The sequence below is a fragment of the Bombus pyrosoma genome, linkage group LG1 (assembly GCF_014825855.1).
Source record: "Bombus pyrosoma isolate SC7728 linkage group LG1, ASM1482585v1, whole genome shotgun sequence".
Classification (NCBI taxonomy): Eukaryota; Metazoa; Arthropoda; class Insecta; order Hymenoptera; family Apidae; genus Bombus; species Bombus pyrosoma.
Window position 1 is genome coordinate 11,776,148 of NC_057770.1, and position 25,313 is coordinate 11,801,460.

A 25,313-nucleotide genomic window follows, 5' to 3' on the forward strand; every position below is an offset into this window, starting at 1 on the left:
CCCGTCGAAAGTTCAAAGATTCGAGAATTCATGTGGTTTATTTGAATGCAAACGTCCACCGGGCAACTCCATAAATCAGACTCCACGAGCATAAGAAAGTTAAGCTAGTCCCGAATGACGAGTATTGCGATTTTGAAGTTGTTTCAGTCGCTTGTCTTTCGAGTTGCAACATTTTAGTGTTGTTTTATGACTACCTATTAATTGTTATTCAATTATGATAGACGGGCTATGAAGCAGTGTGCGTATTTTACTTTCTCTTCCTTATGATATGAGTTGAAGCCTGTGTTTGTAAGTTAGATTGGTAGATCGAGTTTAGGAGTAAGCTATTTATTCTTTGATTTATTCTTTGAACAACGGTTTCGTTTCTCCGATGTTCCTTTTTATTTAAATGTATGTATGTTTTTATTTGAGAATTCTTGATAATTGTTCATTCAAAATGTTATAGAATAAAAGTGGGAAAACCTGCAGTGCCTACAATTTTTGGATACACATATATAATTGTAGGTCGATTTACATTAAAACATCTTCTATTTTGTAATACCATTCTACAAATATTTAATTAAGGACATGCTTTTAATATCTAATGAAAATTAATCAATGTCTGTTCTTGTTTCGAAACCTTAATGATTTACGTAATTCCGTAATAAAAATAATTCATCCATTTAGACTATAAATGTATTTGGACTATAAATAGACTATAGTAAATATTATTGCATTCTTAATATTTTAAATTGTTCTTGAATTTCTCCACTATAATAATTTTAATAGATATTTATCTATCATGGAAATCTATCATTACTAATAATGAAACTATTATTCTATATTTAGCGTCATAGTGAACAAACTGAAAATTCGCCTTTGTCAAAAGGATACAAAGTATTCACGATGTTACTGTTGGAGGTGGGACGGTCTAAACGCGCCTTAAGCCATGAAACTTTCATCCGAAATACGCGGCAATCGTATTTCATCGTCGAAACAGACAGGCCAAAATTACAAGGAGGACGGTGCACGTCGGTTCTACGCTATTTTTTTTTACTTCTTCTCGTTGTACGTTAAAAATATTACGGCAATCGTAACGAGGCAACGACAAGACGATGATTTACGTATCGATTAATGCACGGTTACCGTGACAGCAGGAAAATAAAAACGCCTGATAAATATCTTTAAAAGCGTTGAACTTTACGTCCACCGAAGAAAAGAGAGGCCAAGACAAACAAGCACTGAGAAGTATCGTAGAAATAACGTGTCCATTTCGAATAGCAGGAGCTTCAAAGAAATATTATAGCTACTTAAATTCGCAAGTTTTACCATTCAAAATAGAAATTGTGTACATTTCGACATAAGATTGTTCATTTTATTCAGAAATAACGCAGCGATGTCTATTTAAATTTATATAGCTTAAATCATCAATCGACGCATAAACATCCGTAGTTTATTATGGTACCATAAATCTATCATCGTAAAATATTAATTATCTCTACAAATCGTTTTCTTAATGCCGAAACCATTATCTTCAGAATTATTTGATAATTCTGTATTCAACTATGAATTTCTATAATTTATAACATCATTCGTATAACCTAGAACATCCACGATATGGATATAAAAGGACTAAAATATTTTGAGATGGCCTGGAAAATTCCTAATAGCAAGAATACACACAGCTACCCTAATAAAGAATCTAAGCGAGCCAAGAGGTATCAAATCTCCCTTACACGAAGCCTAATTCCACCACTAACGAGACTGCTCCGCGTGTCTTAGAACAATAGAACAGGCGAAATAAAACCTCGCTAACAGTTTCGAAGGCGTATCGGCTGTTTCCAGCCGAACCCCGTGAAAAGGCGGTGCTAATGAGTCACAGTTACGACTTGTAAAGAAATTTTCTACGACGGTGATACACGGGAACCGGCGCTACGTTACGTGACAGCGCGCGATCAGTTGATTTATGAGAAACTAGGCCGATAATTAGAGGCTTAACAGTACTTGTCGCTGCAGATTTTTTTCTGGTGGCCGCTGGTTTGTCGTGGCAGCCCCCGTGACACGGTTTTGAGAGTATATCACGGCCTGACGCGATTTCATGATTGAAACTGCGAGCGTGTGCCGCTCGTATAACGCTGTGACGGCGTGCTTCGTTACGTACTTCCGACAAACGGTGCATGAAAGCTCGCTACGAATTTGTCCGGCGAACAATTCGACAAGTCGACGTCGTACCGTTGACAATGATTAATTTCCGGCAGATCTTGGCAGTCGGTACAAGCTGTTCGCTATAAGAGAGACGAAGAAGGAGCAAGGTTGTATGGAACTCCGTTATATTACCGTGAAATGGCTATGGAACCGTGAAATCGAACACGCGGCTCCTCAACTCCTGTCAAAATTAATCGATCCTAAAGAAGCGTTCTATCGTCTCTATCACCATCCTGAACATGCGCGTCGGTGAAAGTTCCCCGAGGAATTTTGGCAAAGCAACTATCGCGCTGTTTTAGATGCAAGCAGATTGAAAGAATGACTAATAAGAAACGACTTCGTTGAATAGGCGCGGTTGAGCAAGAGTAACATCCAAGTAGTGGAAACTCTGGTTGATATGTTTAGATAGATAGATGTTTAGATACCGCTTTTAGGAGAATGGTATCTCAGTTGCTTAATAATAAGAATGTATTTGAGTAGGTTTGAAGTTATTTAATAAGCAGTTTCTTAGTCAGTAATCTTAATATTTTAACTTTTGGACAGCAGTTTATTGAGAGTACAGAAAGATAATTTATCTTGATTCTCTAGTCGCATCTTTCATTTGCATTCGTGGATTAGACTTTTACAGATCATCAAATAAAAATTTTAAGCATCTAGCATTATATCCATTCGTTGTCCTTATTAAATATATTTCCATTTTGTAAAATTATAGTGTTGCTCCGAATCGCTTATTTTTCAAACTTTTCGTTCTCGTACCGTATATTATTAATCGTGCATCATTATGTAGCCCAAATATTTCTCACTCGCTAAAACATTTACCTCAACTATTCCCACACCGCTGGAAAAACGAACGTTATTTGTAACACTCCAACCTCTCAACTTAGCCAATATCTTTTTCCAGTCCCTTATCCCTGTCAGCCGATTTGGTTTCTCACGCGCATTTCCCGGATAATTCGTATGGACGGCGTCGCAAATGAGCGGTGTGCGCGGCCCTCGATTATCGGACCCGGGCAATTAGTCAGGATTAAAGGGAACCTGGTCGGAGCGGGCGATCGACGAACCCGTGGTTCGTCGTCGGTGCCCGTGGCACTTCTAAGAGGCGATTTAATGAAATGCAATAAAAGCCGTGTTAATGCAAATCCAGCCCAGTGTATATCGCGAATAATACAGTTCATTAGTAAACGGACCCGGCGTGTCGCGGATCGTCGCCGGTCCGGCCACTTGCGTGTACGCATATTCAAATGAGACGTACACGTGCATGTGTATATACGCGCGAGCGGCGTGTCTCACGTAACGTACCGTTTAAAATAGCACGCGAGCCACCAGACGTGCCAAGCGAACCACGGGGATCCCGATTTTTTTCCGATTCGAGTTATCTCGAGTTCTGGTATACACGTATCTAGTATTGTTTCACGACAACTTCCGTGGAATGGATGACATTTCCAGATTATTCTGTTCCTCCCGTAGTGTTTTCGATTATAAATAGATATCAAGCGTAGAAATTGATATCGTAGGTTAGTAGATAGTTACAAGGAATAACTTATACGTATTAACATTGGTGACAGAGGTTTAAAAATCTTTAAGAGTTTATGCGTGAATATTCTATCCTGGTCCATTGGAAAATTTGAAAATGAATTTTAAACATTGTACTTTCGTGATTTCTTAGCTGAGATAATTTTAACATTGGAAGTTGAAGTATTTCAATATTATTCATTACTGCTATCCTTTATATATCGCATCAAGTTTGAAAGTTGTTAAGGAGCTAATTAAAAAATTCATTTCAGAGGTATTAGAAAACTTGTAGAGATGTTAGTATTCCTTGTAAAACAATGTATATTACTTGGAAAGTAAGTTCAAAACATATCAAAGGAAATTTATCTTGCAACGCAATCTTGAAAATGTTTCTGAATAAAACATAAGATTAAATATAAAATTGGAATTTAAACACTTTTCAAAGTATTTTAATGTTACTGCAGTGAAATTTCCTCGTTTGCTGTTGAAATTGTACGTCGAGGTATTTAACTTTTCAAAACTTTCAACAGCTTGAAAATTTATTGGCCATCTCATTCGTGAATGCAAACATTGAAAGTAATCGTTTTAAATGGCATTGGATGAAGAAATTTCAGTTAACATTAAAATCACAGTAATCATGAGAATATATTATAAAATACGATAAACCGTAGAACTGTAAACTATCTAATTATGCATCAAATTGCATTTAATAGATATCGAATATTTATGCAAATTCATGTTTTTATGAACATGATTAAGGAAATATTATAAAACCTAAATGAGAATGTACTTTAGATATTTTACGTATTTTTGCATATCATATACATTCTGTATATTTTTATACCTTCAAATTTCCTACAGATGCATGATCCGTACACATCATAAAACACGATAAACTGTGATATCATAAATATATTCGAACACTAAAAAATCACTGTAATTCCTCTTCAAGGCATAATTAAACGTCCCAATAGTTGCTCCATCAATTCCATAACGTTCCAAATTTTATTCTTTCCGCCTCTCTCACTTTCTATCAAATCTAACCCAACAACTTTTTCAATTACCAATACACTTGTCATCGAAACTATCTCTCATTTGTTTTCTATTAATCATCCACGAACGTTCAACAGTCATTTACGAAAGTTTGCCTCATTATCTATCAGCAACACGTTCAATAACCATCGATTCAACGAAGCGTGTATGCACGATCGAGTTAAGGATGGCTCGTTACAAGCGTGTTATGGTCCGGCACCGTTTCGCGCTAGATTAATGGCACGCTTTCGATTTAAATAAATCAAGGGGGTTGGTGCCATGGCTGCTATCGTGTTCCTGCGCGAATATACGCGCTGCAAGGGCCTTGCTATCCGTGAGCCTTCGTCCAGCTCACGAAGTGATCCGCACGCAACCACCGTGTGCGCGATATGTAGCTGCTGAGAGCGAAGCTGCTGATCGCAGAACCGCACTCTCCGGGCAGAATTAGAGAGAGTACTATTGCGGGGCATAAATTAAGTCCGATATTTTCGATGGCGAAGGGAGAACGAGTCCTGAGCGTAGTGCTATGGCGGTGCTATGCTATCGAACTCAGCAATCTACGTTTGCCTTCTTTTTTCGGGGGCAATCCTTTGGAAACCGGATTTCCTCGCTACTCATAATTATTCAGCATAATGAAGTTCGTACCACGGATCGAGAGCTGGTTTTCATGCGAAAACTTATGAAATCATCCCTGAATGCGAATCGTGTGATTGCAGCTGATTGAACTTGTTGCAGATGTTACGGAAATACCAGGAAGTTTAAGGAGATATACAAATTATATTGACGGATGACTCTGGTGGGTGGAAGTGAAGAAATTTTGTGAATAAGATGTATAACTCTTTTGTTGCGTTTAAGACTTTGTAGTTGTATATACTCTTGTTTCATTTTATCATATCAGAATTTGAATGACTTATATTGTATTTTATTCAAATTTGAATTTCTTCGTATAAAAACTTGGAAATTTTTCTGTTGGTCAATATCGTAGATGAATTTGTGTTCATAGATTTGTTAGACTACGTTTAAGATTCTCATACTTATATTTATGCTATACGGCTTGTTCATATTTGATTTTTTAAATATCGCTTTGTTAAAAATTCTGTGGTTTGTTCACCTTCTTCGGAATTTGAAAATGATATAGTTTAAAGTTTGAATTTTAAATTTTAAATTGCAATATTATTGGACTTCCAAATGGAATATTATTGGTTATAGCCAATGGCAGAATAGGATACTAGGGACTTACCAATAAAATAAAATTCACATTCTCCAGCATCATTTATTTGCTTCTCATAAATATTCTCTTCCTCATTTTCTCTCTTATATTCCACACCAACCGCGTGTTTCCTTAGCAACTTCTTTAACGTACAATTTCGCAAGACGTTTCTAATTAAGAACTAACCCGCTAAATCCAATCACCGAGCACAGAACGCATCGATCACCAATAGCAAAACTTTCACCACAAATCCACCAATCATTAATCAAATCATTAATCACACAAACGTGCGAACAAATTAAACTAACAGTTATGTAACGTCTCATGAAATACGAACCAGCAGTAAACCGCGTATAATTAATTTAGCCACAAACATCAATCCGATGCTTAAAACCGCAATCACCTCTTTACCCCTTAACACCCGAGTCTCTCAAACCATACAAAAATATAACTTTATAATTGCGAAACAGCATAATACATTATAAATATAAAACGTAATTAACCGTATATCAAAGAATTCAAAATGAATTTTGATTTAGAAAATAATCACCGCCTTGTTCTCAAGATTTTCCGTATTTCTATTACAACGATATACTTTGAATATTTTCGATGTTTTTCCATATTATGTGTATTATGGTTATTTTTTCGCCTTTAAATCTCCTACAAGTGTGTAAATAACCGTAGCCTAATTTCTATATATTCAAGAAACTTTTCTTAAAACAAGAAATTTATCATTTTTTTGTGAAAAAGACCATGAGTGTTAAGAGGTTAATCACACTTGCAACCTCACGCGAAAGACTTAAACGCAACGTTTCCAAACGATTCCCAGTGCCGAGTCCTGCCGAAAGCAACAAGACCATGGCTACATCCACGCTGCACGTTACACACGAAACAAGAACCGAAACAACGGTCGAGCAACGGTAAAACGTCACACCGTACCGAACGATTCTTAATTACCGGGGTCAGCGAGATACGAGGCACGCGTAGCCTTGCACAAGAGCGCGTATATCAAGCGTATCATATCATGCCGCAATTTTTCCGGTTTCCCAACCGTCGGTATACGAAATCGAGCGAAATCGAACGAAATCTCCCGGCAGCAGTCCGGTCTCTAATTGAAGATCAACGGTAAAATGCCACCATATTCGACGTCCCGTAATTGCCAGCCAATAACAGCCCTCGCTTATCTGATTCTTCGCCGCTCTATGGTTTCTAATTCGAACGGTATCAGCAAGGCCTGGTAGCTCGCCTCGTTAAGAGGCCTCATGCCTTCGATAAAGAGGCGAAAGAACGTTTCTCGTGGCCGTTGATCGGGACGCTGGCAAATTAAACGCGACAAATGTTACGTTTCCGCGTACGGACACGATTGTGCGACATGGTCGCTTAATTTAGATACAAGTTCGCTATAACGAACGGGCACCGTCGACACCAGGGGCTCGTAAGATGCAACGATACACGGCGCTGCCGACGAGATCGGGACCGGGGATTAGATTTTGTTTTTTCGTTGTTTTGCTTTGTTATTATCACTTTTATGGTGCTTTACGAAGGAAGAGATTGGGATAAGAAAGTATTTGACTCAACGTTGGAAGGAGATAGTACGAAGCTTGCAAATACATGTAAATATTATACGGGGAAAATATGAAAAGTTCATTTCAGTTGTCTTCCTAATTTTTCTACTATTTGGTGATTGAAAAGAAATATAATTGATATAATACAACCGGAATAATAATTGGATTAATAACGTTGAGAGATATAAGTTCCAGCAATGGAACAATATATACGTTATTACACAAATTCTATTTAATTAACTTCTTGATAAATCAAAGATAACGTTTTAATATTATGCTAATAATCATTATTTGAAACAGATAAGAACCAATAGCTTAATCAAAAAGTCAAATATAAAAAGTGCATTGTGCAAGTACCTTGTGCATTGTTACTCGTTTACACATATTAAACATCCACCTTACAACATTGACACACCCACGAGAATCACGAAGATCGTATGAAAAATGCTCGTCGAACGTTTTTATTATTTTCGCCACCATAAATCTTGGATACCTGAAAGGAAACAGGACGAAAGCCCCGGCGCTTCTGCCAAGTTACTTAGTTACTCCCACGTGCGGACGCGATTCCTTAAGGATTAATACATTGCGAAACTACATACACGCATGAATCTGTCTTTATGGGCTCGAAGCTTCAAGTGTTCCCGGGTGGTCCGAATTTTACCGGCGCCACGTTACGTGTCGAGCCATCTGCAGTGTTAGCCCGCGGGCGATACGTGTTATGCTAATTGTTCCGAATACGCCGCCATAAATATTTTTTATTACGTTTCACCGCGGACAAAGAAGTATCGTTTGCGCGCGCGTTCTGTACTCGACGAAACGAAAAAGTACCACGTTACCATTTACAGCAGCTGGTTATGCTCTTTGTACCAAGCGTCTTGTGTAAAGTTTAAAATTGCAATACTAAAACTTTTTAATTTATTTTTTCCAGTAAAACTCCGTTTATATCAACCGCGTTGCGACCCCTGAATTTTTATATTTCAATTTGACTGCCACTTTAGTACGAAATAATTTTTAAAGGCTGTCTTTTCTCAACTGAAGTTCAGATAATCAATCATTAAGTAAAATCCCTTTCACATAAACGGAGTTTCGCTGTAACTATAATTTTTAAATTAGATTCGTGGAAAATGTTAACATCTAAATAATTGTTTGAATTATGAGAGTGTTTCATGGTACTGCCTCCTTAATTGATTTTATGGAAATTGTTGCTGTTAAAAGCAGAACTTTGTGTTACTGTTAAGAACAAAGAAATGCAAACGTCAGCTTGGGAATGAAATACAGATGCGGACATGTTGGATTGACAGTTTCTCTGGTATTTCCATTTCTATTTCGTTTCTAATCTTTCCATTGTATCCGTCGCTGTAATAAAGCCTCAGTTCTTCAAAGAATATTAAACTGGCGGTCTCATTCGCTGTCAACCATAAACGCTGCAAGTGTCAAAGTTCAAGGGTTACCGACGGAAATATGTGGGATATTTTCTTTCTTCTCCATATTTACGTACACAGCATCCCTCATGTTGCTGAATATATCTCGCGTCAGGGGAAAATGCGTATACAGTGTAATAACGTACAGGGTGGTAATAATAGTGTAGAATAATTGTTGATACACGTAAATAAGAATTGTTAAAACAGTAACTTCACGCGATCTCCTTATTCCACGGCAAAAGAAATAAAGATTTTAGATCTGAAGGTTTTATAGCACTCATTGCGAGAAATAAATGATGCTTGATATTAACAAACATTGTTATTACGATGCTAAACAGAAATTGAACTTAAAATGAACTTTTTCATGAACGTTAATTTTGAAATATATACTATATTGATCAAAATAATTTGAGGAAAAATATCATACCGCGATAAAAAATTATCGTTCAATAAAACTTCGTAGAAAGGTATGAAATTGCAGTTCCTTTTTCACGGTTGATGTTTGATTCATACGTATAAATTATGGATCAACGTCAATACATATGATGTACTTCCACATTCTTTGACACGCGCATTTACATTTTCCACTCATTCATCTCGTTCAATTATTAATACAAACAATGACTTATAGAATGACTTAATAAATTACATTTTACACGAAAGGTATTTAAAGTCTACCATGATCAAACATTTTTTATTCTCCTTAGTTGGAATTGTAAACCTTTCAGCTAACATTAATTTACTACATACTTAACATTTTAATTAATTAAAATTTATTATACTACATAATATAATAATTAAATAAAATAATAATAATAAATCGTTAGCTCATTATTTAATCAATTGAAAATTTATCTAAGCACTTTCATAATAGTTGACTATTTACACTCTCGTATTTTTCGTGTTAAAATTTCGGCAAAAAATGAAGTTATGGTAAAGTTCAAACCACCTCGAGTAATACATAACTTCGGCTAAACGTGACTGGGATAACCGAGACTCCATTATATTTCCTTCTTCACAGTTTTTACATTTTCTCATTTTCCGAGATTCTACGAGATATTCCGAGTTACTACGTATTTTTTACTTAAAATTTCATTTGAGAGAAGCAATTCAGGTCGAAAAGGGTAAGTCGCATTTTATGACACCCTGTATAATATAAAACCCCGGCACGCAATCTCCACGTTGCATAATTCTCATCCTGGGGCAGAACGGAAATGACGCGCGGCGAACAATTCGAGTCGCCGTTTCCGCGTAACACCTCATTCCGTATCCAGCGAACGGCCATCCCGTCGCTCTCTAATCCCGAAGAACAATGCTCTCGTTTTCACTCGCTCGCGATGGAACGGAACGGTCAAAGTGGGACGACCAGTGTATCGGCTTTCCCTGGAAATTCGTAGGTGGCGAATGACGGACGCGAGCCAGCGCGATCGCGCATAAATTTCGAAACGACGCCGCTAAGCCGTGGTATCAATTTTCACGTGGGCATTAATTCCGCAGCAACGCAGCCCGCGGCCCCAAACGGTCCGACTATGCACAACACACGCCATTTTTCTCCCCCAATCTTCGCCCGTTTCCTCCCCTTTTCGAACCAACCTCCTTCACCCTACGTCGAACGAGGTCTCGCGACTTTCGATCATAAATACATCATCGAAGACACAATAACATACGATGATCGGCAATTATGATTTACGTGGGAATGATGAGAATATGTGGTTTTTTTGAAGATATCGAGGACAGAAGGCCGTGGAGGGATTGATGATTTGACATTTGGGTTGAAACTGTGCATAGATATTTATGTATCAACGAGATTTAAATGTACGGTAATGTTTCATTTTACAGATTTCGAAATAGAATTTGCAATTGGACGGAATTAGAATTCGGTAGGGTTTCTATTCTCACAGTTTTATAAAGGAAAATAGAAATAGATTACTTGTTGGGATTTTTCAATTGTTTAGTTACAGTCTTCGAATTTATTTGCCTCTTGGTAACTGAATATTAACATACCTATCACGTACCTATGTAATGGAATTGAGAAATTGACAAAAAGTAAAAGTTTTCCTTCGAAGAAACTCATACAAGAAAATAAAATAAACTATTCAAACATTTTCTGTTACTCACACACAGTAAACATTGTTGTGTCCATTGCTACCTTGTGTACCTCGTTTATAGCTACGTACCTGGAACAGAGGAGAAAGATGGAGTGTTAACAACGTTATAATTGCTTGTCGGGGAGACGAGCGATGTTCGTTAAATTCGCGATATTATGATCGACCGTCGAACAGCCTAATTGTCTATCGAGGCCTGGCAGTATCTAATTAACCAGCTGGCCGTTTCGTTATCGCGATCCGACGACTTGGATGCGAGCATGGTATCGCGCAATTCAGTCAGGAATACCAGATGCGGTGGACGCAAACGTTGATGCAACTGAGTGCATGTTCCGACATCGAGTAATTGCTATAATCGCTTCTATGTGTTTCGTACTTTGTTCCCCTTTCGAAATGACCTCGTTCGAGCGACGGATCGTGCTTTAATATTTCACGGTGCAATGTCCCCTACATTCCTTGCTCTCTGGCCAATTGTTTGATGGATTCAGTAAGTTCATAAACATTATCAAAGTTTTGAGAGTGCTTTTTATTTATTTATGTCACTGAGCGTTAAAGTTAGCTATTTGTAAAAGCATGTTATACACTGAAAAATATACATTGTTAGCCAAAATTATAGACTGATTGTTTATTTTATGTTTCAGAAATTAAGATGTCAGCGTAGAATTCCTTTGCCTCAAAGTACTTTTTATACTAGTCTCTGCAGATGTAAATATAGAAACCTAATTTTGGTACAGATACAAATATGAATTAAGAGATGTAAATAATTATGAAGTATAAATTATTGGTAATTTGTACCATTGGCAGTTCAACTGTTCGGGTTATCAAACTATTGATAATATTAGGTACTAGGTCAAAGAGAAGGAAGAGACAATTACGGGATAAGACTTTACATATGTTATATTTTTAGAGCTAATATTTTACAATATATCTGACTCCATTTAGATAATGCTTGCCTGTTTTTATAATGTTTCGTAGATATCATGAAATTGCATAGACATTTTGCGATATGAGTTTGCCCGAAAGCGGATGACGTTAACAACGAAATTGTTCGAAACAATCCTACAGGAAGGCTAGCATTGCGGATGCGCGAGAGTACTTCCTGTTATGCTTGAACGGTGCAATTCAGACGTATCCAATAACTCTTGTGTTTTATTTCAAACCAGACGAGCAGCAATCATCGAAGTGGGCTAAGAATTATGGGACTCCTCTCGATGATGTTGAACTCGGTATGGCAATCGTATTGCGATTATCCTTGTCGTGCAAAATACAGCTTCTCGTAGAAAAACATCAAGTAAAAAAAGATCGTAATACGACGAAGTCGTACAAATCTGCATAGATCGAAGAAAATTTTACATTCTTTCGAAATAAAATATAAATGAACATGTAGAATGTATATCATATTAATTTTATATCGTGCCACAACAATCGTACTACGTTCGATGAAAAGGTATCACCATAATTAATTATAATATTACTACATCTAATTTATAATATTGTTTATTACTGATTTATCATTGGATAATATTATTTATTGTAATCGTTCGTTTACTATTGATTTATTTTAATGGCGATGCTATTCAATAACATGTACAAAATATATTTATCACTAATAAATGAATATATGAGTTTCGTAATTATAAAGGGTATAGATATCGGAAATTACATTGGTGATTTCATTCGATAGGATATACCAAATACATTCAATATTTACAATAGAAGTACATCACACTAATAAATTAATATACCAATTTTATATATAACTATGGAATAAATAAATTTCTAAAATGTATAGAGTTCAATAAACGAATCGCGTGAAATTTTTTATTTCTAAAAATATTCCATAAATCCAGTATGAGCGAAAGGTTTAATTACGTAATCGTTCCACTTATACCTCGTTCTTCTTCTAATAGGAAATCTTAATACCGAAGTCACCATAAACTATCAACAGCTGGCATTCCGCGAATATCACCATTACAACCTACAACATCTTATCACGTCAGTCAGAATCATCGTATCCTCCATTCGACGTAATCGCGAACGTACAGCATACACAATATCCCTTCATCTGTATGCAACCTCGAGGAGGAAAAGAAGAAACCTTAATCATACATCTCGTTCCATCAAATTCCTCGGACTATGGCCGGGTAAACGAGTGTCGAGGGAAGAGGGAACAGAGTTCACAGAAACCTTTCTGTGTCTAGGATCTAGAATCTAGAAACTAGTAGTAACGTTAGTATCTTGCACGCGAGATGAGCTACAATCAAGTCATTGAAAGCGAGGCTAAGAGTCATGAGAAGTGGCCCGATTGAAAGAACCCATACCGATTACCTGGACTTATTACCCGTTTCAACGGTACGTGTACACAACGCGCATGGTTTTCCTAGTTTTCGCGGTTTCTCGTGAAAGGAACGCGACTATCATTATCGTCACGTGTGGGCCGCACCCTTCGGGGTGGTGCAACCCATTAAAAGATATTCTACACGTAAGCTCTCACCTTCTAAAATGGTTTTTAAAATATACGATTGATCAGGTAGACAGCGATTTTCCGACTGGAATTCAATTTCGCTCGAGTCGAAGTTGACAAAAGTTAACCATCGATTGTTGTCCGTTGGATAGTAAGTAGATTGTGGTGGTTTGTGCATCTAACTATGGATGATTTAGGAATTGAAGGAATTGGGAAAAACCGTTTTACCTATTTTAATTACGTTCGCAAAATTGGAATTAAGTTATTCAGTTTTGGAATCGTTAAATTGTAATTTGTGTATATTCTGTACTTCACGTGATAAATATTATTAAAAGCTTTCATCATATAAAATGTAAACGTTAAAACAAAGAGAGGGAGAGATCGAAATCTTGAATACTGTAACATCTAAGCATTGCATACTAATACTATTGACAATTTATATAGGAGATCCATTTGTGAATTGGAGCAAATAATCCACAAACATCATTCGTATTGTTTCAGGCTGAGAATTTTCAATCTGAAGTGAAATTTAACTATCTGCTAATTGTATACAATCCAATCGTACAAATATTAGTCTCGATTTTAATTATTCTATCCGTTCGTGTTGTGACGAAGCTCTAGTGTTACTTTATTTACATTCAGTATCCATTATTGTTTCGCATCAATCTCCTCTTCCCATTAATAAACAATCCATAATATAATTGTACTTCGATATTATAAGACTTTTAGGATTCTGTTTAATTTAACTTCCACCTACACATCAATGATTTGAAGACCTATAAGCGACTTGCAACGACCAATTTTCACCCACTCGTCTATTCCGCTTACTACAGAAACGAGTTGTTTGCTCCGAAACTGATATTTACGAAACAGAAAGAAAGATATCCGCCTATCGTAACTAACAAAGTTAGTAAATCCACGAACAACATCGATACTTAGAATCTTCAATCTGACAATGGAATTTTTTAACCTTGCCTTCCTCCCACAGCGGCGGCAATTAATCAAGGAATATTAAGCAGCGAAGAGGGCGAGGGTAAAAGTTGGAGAATTTACGATTCATCCCGCAGTGAACTTCGCCCGCGGACTTAATAATCGTCTTCGCGTTTTTCCACGGTCGTAAAGTCTGTAATCGCGCGAGATGGCTCGGATTGCCGAGGAAATTGCCAACTTCTCGCAGATGACATTGGCTTCGCGCCGTGGTGATCGCACGAAACGTTCGTGATGCACGTAGGTGGTGAGTGAACGGCGCGCACAATATCCGCGCGCATGAATGAATGCGCCGTTACCAGCCTGAGATAAACGGTCTTAAGCAACGAACGCCTCGCGCGTTGAGAAGTCGGGGGAGGCTCTTTGCAATATCAACATCCAAGCGATTGAACCTCTTGGGGTAGAATTGGCTCGAATCGAGCCAAATACATTGTGATGTTTCTCGTCTAATGTGAATAAGATTCGAATATTTACATATTACTATGATATATTATAATGTACCTGTTATTAGAAAGTAAAGAGAAATGGATTCTTTAGGGAAGGAATATTCAAAATGAATTCTTGATTTATTATACTGTATTGTTTAACGGAGGGTATTTTATAGAAATTCTACTAATAAGCCAAACAAGAAAAAATTGATTGCGTAAATGTACAACCAAATTACAAAAGAGGCGAGATATTATTCAGATTGTCGTGTGAACCTAAGTATTCCTCATCATTATCTTAGCTCCTAACTATTATCTAACTATTATTTTCCCTTTTACGTCATAACAAAGTATCAAATTCTGCAAAGAATTCGACATTTGAATATCGGCCTCGATGTTGTGGCTCAATGTGAAATCGACGACTTGTCTGACAAACGAAAAAACAGCGTTTGCAAGCGTTCTATCCTACTTCGGATGACAGACGCTCGTTGGTGCAACGTGACGAAGCTCTAGTATAGTTTGTTAATGCGAAAGTTGAAGGAGATAGTGAGTAGTTTGGTTTTGAAAGTTACGACGAGATTGATGGGGCTTGAAGACTCGAAAGAAGGATCAAGTGCATATTGTTTAGACGGTGTTCGGATTTCTTGGATTGAATTACAGGCAATGGAGGAGAATTTTGCAAGAAGTTTTTTAATATCTCGGGGAATGATTTATTAAGGGCAGAAACAGGTAACCTTTTCTATTATTCCGAAGAAGATAATGTACTTATAACTTTCCTCGACACTGACAGCAGTTTCACTCGAAAAATTGAAACCTACATTTGCGTTCATCCTAATAGTTAAAAATAAGTGTAGCGTACAAAAATATATCAAAGTAGAAACTTTTTCGTATCCTCACCTATATGGGGATTACAAGAGAGGATTCGGGCACGTGCAGTATAAAATTGGTAGAGGTAAACAAGAACGACGTTCAGCAAGGGTAAAGCGCAGGGAGAAAGTAAAGAAGAAACATAGGAAGAAGAGGAGGAAAGAAGGAGACGAAGGAGGAGAAGGCGTCAACCGAGCCAATATTCTAATGTAATGGGCTGGGCGTTCGTTGAACTTCACCGGATACCACTGTTCTCCCTCGTGTATTTTCTCAATGAATTGCTGTATACTGAAAATTCTGCTACGTCATGTGTCAGTTGCGCGAAAGACGAGAAAACTTCTCATACGAATGGAATTTTTCCTGCTGAGAAGCAGCTTACGTGATATTTTATAAAGTTCGTTGCAATCCTATTGAAAATTGTACGAGTTTCGGAGGATAGAAAAATTTTCAGATTCATACATATACATAGATACATTGCAGTAATGGAAGATCCCTTTTGAAATTTTATTGAAAAGTGTACGTAGCTTAAATCTGAAGAAATTTATAAAAAATTAAGCTAAGTTATTTTTAGGATGCTAAAATGTTAGACGCACATAAATAAACAGAATGTTTACATTATTAGTTTCCATTTCTCGTAAACGTTATAAGAGGCGTATAAGAAAAATAGAAAAGTAGGAATATTGTACTGTTTGTTATACTCAATGCGCTGAGCTCGACAGATTCTCTGAGATGGATATGGTCGTGACGAAACTACTAATTTAAAAATGCAAAAATCTATTTAATCAATCCAGTTGTTAATAAATAAAAATTAAAGGGGTGATAGCATTATCTTAAAAAACGCGAAGGAAATATACAGACACGTCTCTTTTTACGATCAATTAACAGTCAACACAAGTAAACATTCGTATGCACGTACAACGTATCGTGTTACAAGCATGAAGGTTGTACGCGTGTTCTCGTTTTGGTTAAAAGCGACGCACGTCGCTGAACGAATTCCATTATATAGGTGGTGTTGATTCCATCGAGACGTCGTCGATGCAGCGATGCATTCTCACTGAACGTTTGTCAGCGATCCGACTGCCACAGGTTTGCGGTATCACGCGCTGTCAGCCTGTTTGCTCGTCTATGCTAAGACTAACCGAGAAGTGTCAAATCTCTGTGCGAACACCATCGTGAATGTTAACGTTTGCAGTAAGGTTGCCGTGAAGCTTTGCCGTAAATCGGCCGTGGCTGCATATAAATGCATGACACATCTCGATACAGGTACTCGATACAGGTACTCGATACACCTCGTTTAACATTTTTTTAAATCCTCTTGAAACAGAGTCACAGTACGAACGCTCCCATCTCTGTCGCAGTTAGAGTTTCCTTAGTCTTTTTAAAGGCTCGGATTCACCTTGAAAATGTTCTACGAACGGGTATATTTTATCTCGACGATAAATTAAATCGCCGAATTTTTATTAAAAATATCAGTGACTGACCGTAGATTAATAATAAGTGTTGAAATCATAGATTTATATTCTGCGAAAAATCTAGCAGAGTTTTTAGGAGAAATCTGTTTTTACTAACACTTAATTTTATGAAAGACGTAAACAAATTATTAAAAGACAAAACTCATCAACCCCGTATATGTAGAATGTTGATTGCTCATGAGAAAATACTTTTCTAACCTAACGTGATATCCTTTAAAAAAAATCCTTTATTCGCATACATTGCAAAAATCATGTAAATCCAAAAATCTAGACAATTTCTATAAAAAATTACGAATTTATCATTTGTTAACTGTATCATTGTGATAGTTCTGGTATTAAAGAATCCGAAAATTGTGCAAGAATTAACGAGCTACTTTTAACCAAAGGATTAATTAATCAAGCAGCTGGTTCGAAGTTTCAAGGTGGAAATTAAAGTCGTAAATTTGGGTCGGTTTCGGGCGAAACACATTTCTAGTCGCGTTTTTATCCCAGGACAATGTTGTCGATCTAAATAAAGGGCGCAGATCGAAACCGAATTAAAATAGAAGCATCCGTGGCAGAGGTGTATTTGTAAAGCTTCAAGTACCTCCTTCCGTCTTGCACTTGGCACAAAGAGACTGAACGACGCCTGAATCATTGATCAGCCGCTTGTTTACACGTAGCTAATTTTAGAAAAAGAACGGAAAGGGCTGTTCAGCTTTCGATGTGCGCTCACGATGACATTATACCGTTTCAGTACAACGTTTCCAGCATTTCTATAGTTGGAATAAAAGATATAGTTAGGCGGTAAAATCGGTCAGAAGCAAAGGTTATTATATTTCCAGAGTTCAAATAAGTATCTAAGTTATCATTTTGGAGGACATCATCTTGGATATTATTTCTAATCTAAAATCTGGTTCAGAGTTGTACAAACTCTTCCTGTATATAAATGTATAATAGCATTCTTTTTAATTTTATTCTTTTATTATAAATTTATTTGGAAAAATTAAATTGTTCGTTAAGTTTGTTTGGATGTTGTCAAAATATAAACCTTCTTCGTTTGAAAAAGCTACGTATTTGTTTCATTTACAAAGGAACAAACATTTCGAAACGAATAAACTCAGATCACGTGATTTCTTCCCTGTTGGATAGAGTATTGCGCTTTCAAACAAAACATGAGCGAAGAAGAGCCACAAAAATACATTGCTTTATTTTATTTTCATGGAAATAAAAGAGAAACCGGGAGAAGGTATGGAAGACTCAAACAAGAAAATTTGGTCTCGATTTTTCGCTTCTCTGAAAAAACAATAAGTGACGAACATGGAAAGATAATAAAAATTCAATATATTTTTTACAGTTAATTCGATTTATAAAAGCAATAAAAATATCTGTACGTGAAAATGTTGTTTTATAGGTAAAATATACGTTTCTATGTACTTTTCGTATTATTACGTGTAAATATTAAAAAGTTAAACCGCATTTCGTATACATATAGGTACATGTATTAAATGATAATGAAAATTGATTAAAAATTAAAAACTAGAATTAAATAATATCAAATGCATGTGTTTCACACACATGTAATGCGCGTAATAATTCGTCGAACAAATCTTTTTCACAACCCAAAATGTTCAAAAGAGCTGAAGAACTAGTTAATATGATAGACAAATCTGAAGGTTCACGTAACAGGAAGATTGCTGTTACTTTCGCTGTTATTGTATCACGAAAACGAAGTTCATATCGTGTGTAAATCGATGGAACTGTTCCTGCCACCCTCGTATTCTGCAGGGTTCGCGCGATGTTTACAGGAGAGTGAAGTGCGATCATCCGTGTGACGATAGGAAAAGGCAGAGCGAGAAAGACAGAGAAAAAGAAAGAGAAAAAGAGGCCTTGTCCAAGGTCCAGGACATTGATTTTCAATAGGTCAGTGGTGGAACCGGTCGACAACGTTTACAGGATCGTACGATGGAACAACCCACATCGTGCCTTTTGTCGATGGATTTTGGTTTACCTCGTCACTTGCCTCGATAGTTCGACGCAAACTCCACGAGTAAACAGAGCACGTGTGTAGAGGAATGAGAGGCTACACGTGTCGTAAATCAAAATCCTTATATATGCGAAATTTCGCGAACTTTCTTACAATTAAACGCGAGAACCAAATATTTGCGTCAGACTTCTCTTGAATGGAAATCGGAGCTGTACAGATTAATAGACGAGCTTTTTATAAATTGAAATTAAAATACCATTTTTATAAATTGAATTTAAAATATTAGGGATTTCTATAAAGATGATTGAATTTTGACAATTGTGACAAAATGGGGTTGAAAATTACAAAACGTACGAATATTAGAGCAAATTTTTCTTAATTACATTGGGAACTCGCTTAACATATTTTATATATAAAGCGTCAGACTATCGATTTTTGCTTTCCTTTTCCGAGATCTGGAGAGAAAGATAGGGGATAAAATAATGGAATAGTTAAATGATACAGCAGAATATACTTACTTGTCTATCGAGAAAGATAAAATATATAATACGTAAAAAATATATATAGAACTTAATATGTTCATTTAAAAAAAAATTTAACTCAGAATAATGTTGGACATTCCTCAAGAATGTTCTCGATGGTACAAGGAAATTCGTGTTAATGTTGTAACCCGTTCGAAGAATGACAACGAGGGAGAAGAAACAAAAAGATCGAATGGAGCACAAAAGAGTTGTGCACACTCCATTTGCCACGATTCGCTCCACAATCCGTTCCCTAAAGTATCGGCTAATCGATTCACCGGAGCGGTTTCATAAATTATCGTGCTCGTTGAGCCTGAAGGAACCTTGACCCAAATGCCTGAATCGACCGTCCAAGAAACTTTTCGACAAAAGCCTCGGAGCATCGGAGCGACTGCATCCGAACGTGCTTACGCACGTGCGCGTAAATCGCATGCAAAAAAGCGTGCACAACCTTCGAAATCGCGTCCTCGATCTCGAACTTGAACGAAAATGTGCCTATCTCCAGGCATTCACGGAACGACAAACTCCTGTCTTATGAATTCTGTATTTCTATTTGTCATCGTTTAAATGATTTGAGAAGCTGGAAGAGTATATATGATACAAGGTCTAAAAAAAAGTATTAAAATCAAAATTAGTAAATAATTTATTTTATTAATTTTAATAGTTTAATCAATTATATAGTTTAAATATGTATTAATTCCAAAATTCATTTGACACTACATTAAAAAATTTAATTTTTAGTCTTGAACGTTCGTCCAAAACATTTGCATAGAAAACATTATATTCCGTTTCTTATACAGCAAAAAATAAATTACAGTAATTCTAGGAGAAAAGAACAGAATTTTAACCATCAGAATTTAGGTGTTTAAAATCCCGAAAGTTCTTTCACAGGATTAAGAAAAGGCGCAAACAAAACGATGGAAATCCTGCACGTGCATGCGGTAGTCCAGCCGAGTCCCAATTTACGTTTAATACCGTGGTCATTAGAGAGCAATGCTAATCACGACCGTTCAAAAGCACGTTGCACGTGGGACCACCGTTCAGTGGCAAACTTCTCTCGTTATAGGTGCGTTTTAAGCCGCGTGGCTGTGCGTCATCGCAATGACAGGAGTAGTTTGTAATTTCAGAGGAACGCGCGTGTACATTTATTTAGAGAAAAAAATGCAGCATTTGTAGTTCAATTGAATCGAGAAAAGAAATTTAATTATATATCGAAAACGTGATCTTTACTTAATTTTTTAGTCTATTAATTTTAAAGCGCTTTTATTTAACATTTTTGTTTTTAATCATAGAAACGTGAAACAAAGTTTAACTTTAATTTTAACTATTATAGTATAAAAATTTTAACCTGTACAAAATTTTTTTATAGTTTGCTATATCCTATTTTCTCTCACCTTATCTTTAATTACTTGCCTTGGAATCTGTCAATTGTGTGAGTAATTGCATGACTACCTTCACTTTTCGAAGGTCTTCCACCGGAGATTTTGATCAAGTGTGAGCGGCGTTATTCGAAGTTAAGTGGTAAAGTTAACATTATCGAATCAACCATCAGAACTGTTTCACTATTTGCAAAGGCGACATATCAATTGATCTTACATTTCTGCGAAGAACATCGTAAAAGAAGTCGAAAAGCAAAGAGATCCATGACACGATTCGCAAATACGGGTCCTGTGCAAACAACATGATCGATCACCTTTCTTTCTAAATAAATATACGACAACAGGATCCGTAGAAAAGGACTTGATAAAACGAAACGCAACGTTTTCATCTTCGTTGCAAACCGTGAGGAACCGTTCGAAGTTGAAAGAACGACGCATGAACTAAAAGAACCTAAACAAACAGGCTCCAAGTGACTCCATTAACGGATATCTTTTGGCAAAAACGTGAGATCCTCACTGCCTAGAGGGTCACTAACTAAATTGAAAATTTTTTTTCTAAAGAATGTATACGATTTTGTGCAGAAACCGAATCGATTCGTTAGTGGTGTCACTATATCGAAAATACAAAGAACAAACTATTTCATTAGGGTTTCAGGCTTTTATTCTTTGTATTTTTTGTAATGAACTTTTTACAGTCAGATATTGATGTAATTTATTAAAAGTTTTGTTATAGATTTCACATATTGCGTCCTTATTTGCAAAAGTGAATCAGCTCGAAGAATGTTTGGAAGTTTTTTAGAGTCACACGCTTTTGAAACACAGAACATGATTGTATATATGTACCTATATATTTATTTTTAGCATATCTATCTCTTTAATGTTAACGAAATAATGTACATATTCATAAGCAGTTCTTTGCAGTTTGTAAGAAAAGCTAACAATTTTGAGCTGAGTTACTTTCAAAGCGAAAGTACAGCATGTTTGCGCAATTTTATATTATGTCCTAATAATAACACCTACTTTCCAAAAGAGTATTTCAACTTCATCATTATTATATCCAAGACTTCATTCCAACAATTTCATTGCCACGAAGAAAAACAAAACCCATGTCTAATTCTTTATTGCGTCTCAAAACACATCCTAAAATTCGCCCAATTCCATAAAAAAGAGAACGAACGTTCTCCAAAACGTTGCTCAGCTCATTCAACGACGCCACGTGCGGCAATCGCAAAAACACGATAAAATCTGAAGCGAGCACGAAACGCGCTGACGTACAGATCTCTAAACGCCAAGGAACACCTCCGTTATAAACCGCCATCAACCTCCTCTTCTCACTCCTCTTGCTTTTCCCTCAGTTCCTCCTTTATTTTATGTACTAACAACGCTCCGAAATATTCTCTACTTGCTCTCGGTCGGTTCTAATAATAGATCGGAACACAAAGGGGTATCTGTTGGCTTTCACGTCAGAGCCGTTGACCACCGCGTCGAGGAGTCAGTTTGGTTCCTATGGCGGCCCTGAGGATCGTGGCAATAAAATAATCAGGAGCTTAAGGGATGACGCCCTGCGAATGGACGGGAAACCTAAACAAATAACACGGGGCGTCTGAGTTGGAGCAAAGAGTGGTGGTGGCGTGCGCCCGTGACGTCACCCAGCGTCTTTCTCAGGGTGTATTTTCTCAACAATGCATCAAGACCGGCATTTATAAACGGCGTTTGTTTTTGTTAAACGGTCCACCGCTATTTCGGGACGTCGAAAGCTCTCTGACGTGTCGTAAATCAGTCCGGCTGCGAATGATTCGCGGCGCATCAGGAAGTAAGCGGCTGAGGAAGATCAGCGGCGCCAGGCCCTGAGGAGAACACCGACGATCCTTCGGGGCCGTCCACGAACACGTGGATGCGTTTACATTCGACGATTCTTCGTTAGATCTCGGCCAATTTAGTTCTTCGATCGTTTCTTCTATCTATGTTCGATGTGGGCTTTTTGTTGCGTAAATTCGACGGAGGACGGAATAGTTTGTAGTTAGGATTGAAGATGTTCTTAAACTGTTATTTACTGTTACTGAATATCAAATTAGAACCGCATGCAAACACTTTATACTATATCATAAACGGCAATTTGTCATTGGCGACCCAAATTATTACATATAGAGATCATAATTTATGCAGGATGATTCATAAATGCATACCCATATTTTAGGAAACGAATTCACATATTACAATAACTAAAAATCATACCATAACATCATACATAACATATATATCGTACGTACTTTAGTTTTCGAATTATCGAAAGGAAATATTGTTCTGTCAACTGGCGATTTTCACTTATCATGTATGCGTTACACCACAATTAATTATACCTATTATTCAAACATTAATACGTACATTTTTTATTAATGTATTAACTACTAGTTACTAGCATTATTAACTAAAAGTTACTTCGATATAACAAAAGGATATTAACTGTTATATAACGAAAACGTTCCCAGTTAATGAAAAGATTATTCGCTAAAGAAAAGACTAAAGATTCTTTCAAATATATATTCAATTAACTACAAAGAAGAATTTCAAAGAAAAGCAATACCAGAAAGAGACAATTATTAATTATTCTTTATTCTCCGAGAAACAGCATTACAACACACAGCTTAACATAGAGAAATCGAAACAATACAACTGTAGACTGTCAAATAACGACCCTCTGTGGACGATTCCAACGAGGAAGAGGACACGGTCCAAGTATGACGATTACCAGAATTTGCCAGCCGTGAAACGAGAGCCGGTATTTCGCGTCGCTGAACTTCGGTACGACCTTTCACAATGCTTCTGAAAGAATACATCCTAGGTGCTTGACACGCTTTGCTGATCTTCCCAAAGACTTTTCGCAAACATATATATTATTCCACGACGACGCAGCTCGATGACACTGAATTGATAAAAAGCGTATATTATTGCACAGAAATTTCAAAGATCCTTCGTGTAATATTAATGAGACTTTCCGGACGATGTCAAGGTGGAAACAGCATTAGATATAGAATCTGTTTAAAAGAAAGATTACTTCCAAAGATATCTTATTTCTCTGCAGGCATTTCTCCGAAGAAATAATTTACTTCTATTAAAAACCATTTCCAATATTTAATTTAACGGTTTGTTTTAAGGTTATATAATAAAGAAATTTTTTTTGAATTTCTACTTACTAATTGCAAAAGCTTTTAAAAAAAAGGATTCTTTTTAGAAGTATGTATCTTAATCTTTTGTGTTTCTTAGAAGAGAGATTTTATTTTTACTGAGGAAAGCTTCCAATATTGATTCAACAAACTGTTATGTAATGTATAAGTTGTCAAAACTTTTTCATGTTTTTTGGAAATTTAGAACAGTGAAATGATTAAACATAAACACCCCGCTTCGTGTAAACAGCTAAATTGTTATTTTCACGCGGTACAATAATTCTCAATATTGTTATGAATTCTCGATTCTTCTATAACTTTACATAAACAATGTGTTCCTTTCTTGTAAGAAGCAATTTCTAGGACAAATAAACACTTATCTTTTTCTGTCTCCCGCACATTTGTTTTATCCAGCAGTAACTCTTAAGATAAGATTCATAAGTATACTCATGACTCGTTTAAATATATTACAAAATTCAGAACTCTACAAAACCGAGATAGATATAAGCGATTTACTTAATCATTGGTTTTCATTCTTTTTAATTCCAACAAAAGTAAATTTTTACTAAGTAAATATATATCATTCAATCTTCTTTTCACCGCAATTTGTACAAACAAGTCTTAAAAGCGCGATCACCACGAGCAAATATTGACTTTCCAGCTACAGGCAGATTAGTACCGTTTACGCGTTTCTGCACGCAATAAATCACCGTCATACGGACAAGCTGTACTCTCGTAGCCAGAACTGATAGAAATTATCTGAATTTACGCACACTGGCAATATAATTTGCGTCACTGAACGTTCTGCGGTGTCATCGTGTGTCGAGGAATGACGCTAGTCCGGTTGAGATTTCCAAAATAGAGTCCAATCACGATCGATTTCCTTTTGCAGCTTGTCATGCATTGTACTCGTTACGTGAAGAATGATGCGCTTGTGTACGTCGCGTCACAAGAAACTCATTTCCAATATGATACGTGAATTTTGTCTACCCTATAGAATTTCTTACACAAAGGAAAGAACGAAATAAGATACAGTAAC

General features: G+C 36.5%; 1 protein-coding gene and 1 long non-coding RNA gene across 4 annotated transcripts in view; one reads left to right on the forward strand and one right to left on the reverse strand.

Annotated features, from left to right (window-relative positions):
• LOC122566990 (rho GTPase-activating protein 7-like) overlaps positions 1–25,313 on the reverse strand; it is a 352,400-nt gene that overhangs the window by 105,875 nt on the left and 221,212 nt on the right. The window lies entirely within an intron of this gene.
• On the forward strand, positions 11,283–13,176 carry LOC122567074. The gene is made up of 3 exons (XR_006316693.1): positions 11,283–11,516; positions 11,671–12,476; positions 12,940–13,176. It is a non-coding gene; the product is annotated as an uncharacterized LOC122567074 (long non-coding RNA).